We start from the raw sequence: 2672 nt of genomic DNA on the forward strand, positions 1-2672 counted from the left end.
AAAATAGGTAGTAAAAGTTAAAGTTTATTTATGCTGGCGTCTTTTAGTGCATAAGGATGGCCATCTTATATCAACCTTTTGTTTTCTGAGAAGCTCTTAAGTTTATCATGAGGTTTAGTTAAAAGAAGTTCTTGGACAACCTCAAGTCAAGGAGACAATTCTCCGGGGAGCATATTTTCTAGCTGCAAATCTATCTACTTAATGCAGTTAGGTCTTCCTTTTATTGTTCAGTGGTGCAATGGGGTGGTGGCCTTCGTTTCACTCTTGAGCTTCTAGCACACCACCACGATTTAACCATGATTTTACTTTTTTTAGTAGGAAACCTGAGCTGTCAATTCAAGCCATCTACAGAAATTTTATGGATGAAGAAGATCTTATCTTCTAGCATATATGCCTTTCAACAAGTTTATATAACCACCTAATAGCCTCATAATGTATTGCACCTGAGATGGATTTTGTTCCTTGTCACCTGAAATATTTCGGGGAGTTGCATTGGTTCTCAGAAGTCAGTTTATTTAAGGTGTACACCAATGATGGAAAACCAGAATCTGCTATTGCTTCTTCTAAGCTTGACTACTGGATGGAAACAGAAGATGGAAGTTAAGCGGTGAAAGCACCAACTGAGCAAAGCAATATGTAATTTATGCAAGGAAGATTTTTACAACAAATTGACCTATCACATTTGACTGTGATTTAGTCTTGAAGAAGTCAAGACAGGAGAACACAACACAACAACAAATGATGGGTGTATGCTGCAGGGATTGGATGCTGAAATCATCTACCTTAGGGGGTATTCTAACTTGGGTCATTAAAAAGGTAATGTCCATGCAACTTCTCTGGTCATCGGATGCTAAGCCCTTTCTTTTTCCTTCTTCTGCTTGTTGCTGTCATGGATGGTAAAGTATGTGTAAACCTCCAATATAGAAGTTTGAGTATATGAGATGCGTGAGGAGCTGCTTGCTTAGCATTTTGTGTGTACCTTGTAGTTCTCTCTGGCTTGTATGGCTTTGATGGATGTGTTTGCATTTAAATGAAATGATATTTGTTCAGCCTTTCTTCATTATCCTTCTCTTTGAAAGAATTAGTTTATCTTTTTAGCCGCCCTCTACTCTTGTGGATATATGTCATTGCCACAGCTGCAGTTCTTGGAACTGAATAATAATACTATTATGCAAACTTTCATCTTCTTAAACAGCGATGATGTGCTGCAACTTATTCAATGCTTTGGTTGTCTTTGAATTTCAAACGCATGTTTTAGCTTTTGATCAGTTTGAATCAGATGCTTGTTATCTGTGAATCAAACATTGCAAGAACTGGAAGATTTGTGTATGCAATCCTTTTGGAGAAGCGGCAAGTGGGGTGCTGACTGGTTGCTCACTCCTTGATGATTGGCGTTCATTATATTTGATTCATCATCAAATAAGAATAGATATCAGGATGTAATAGGGGTAGCAATTCTCGGTTTAACACGTCTATAATTATTTTTTTTTTCTATCAAAACCATGTGGACTTGATGTTTTAAAAAGGGTATATATGCTTTGAAAGGACTTACCCTAGGCAGAGGGTTTAAATATCAGGGTATATACCTTAAAAATATGATCCATACAATTTTTTAGAAAAGAACATAATTCATAAAAAACTTATTTTCATCTAGAAACATTTAATACACACCTTTTAAAACCTAAAAAAAACCCATTTATCAACCTAAAAGCCATCCAAAACTGTTCAAAAATGCAAATCAAAAACAAAAAATGAAACAATCATAGTTAATTTTTTTTTTATTTAATGAATTTCATTGATATTAAAATTAATTTTTTTCATGAATAAAATTAATATCAACCAATAATTTTCTATTTTCTTTATTAAAATCCAAAAACTCTTCTCTTGAGAACTGAAATATCAAGAAAAATAAATCCTTAGACTAAAATAGAAATGACAAAACCTACAGTGACAGTAAAAGAAATAAGAAGGAAAGTATGAGGATTGAAAAGTAATTCTTCATAAAACTTTTGCCTCTTGTACTTTAGTAATTTGATGTTAACGAGTTTTTGGTAGGGTGGTGACTTTTTATAATATAATTTTAAAAAAAATTATTTTATAAAAATATTTTTAGTTAAGGTTGCTTTGGTATTTATATATATTTAATTAAAACTGTGGTTGAAATTAAGGTTAATCAAAAAATATTTTAATGTGTTTGATTAAAAATGATTTTCAATTTTAGGTTATAAAATAACTAGAAAAGATATATATTAATATTGATAATTTTTTAATTTAAATATTATAGATTTAATTACTGCTATTTATATCATGAAATAAATAACACTTCATATAAATTCATCCGACAAGGATTACAGTTTTCATGGTTTTTTTGAGCGTGTAATAAAATTAAATAAAATATCATCAGGAATAAAATTGTAATTACGATCAAATTCTATAAATGTTACACCATCATGCGATCTCTTTTTAATTGATGTAGTATCATTGAATAATGTTAAATACTAGTTTTTTTTTTTAAATAAAATACAATTAAAAATTTAAAAAAATAATTTTTTTTTATTGAGTCGGACCGGTCCAATATATTTAAATTCATGTTGAACCCGGTCCGACCATTAAGATGGATAAACAGAACTGTGCAAATCACTTTCCACTGTTAGTGAACACTGCGAAGTGAA

This window comes from Populus alba, chromosome 5 (genome assembly GCF_005239225.2).
Source record: "Populus alba chromosome 5, ASM523922v2, whole genome shotgun sequence".
Classification (NCBI taxonomy): Eukaryota; Viridiplantae; Streptophyta; class Magnoliopsida; order Malpighiales; family Salicaceae; genus Populus; species Populus alba.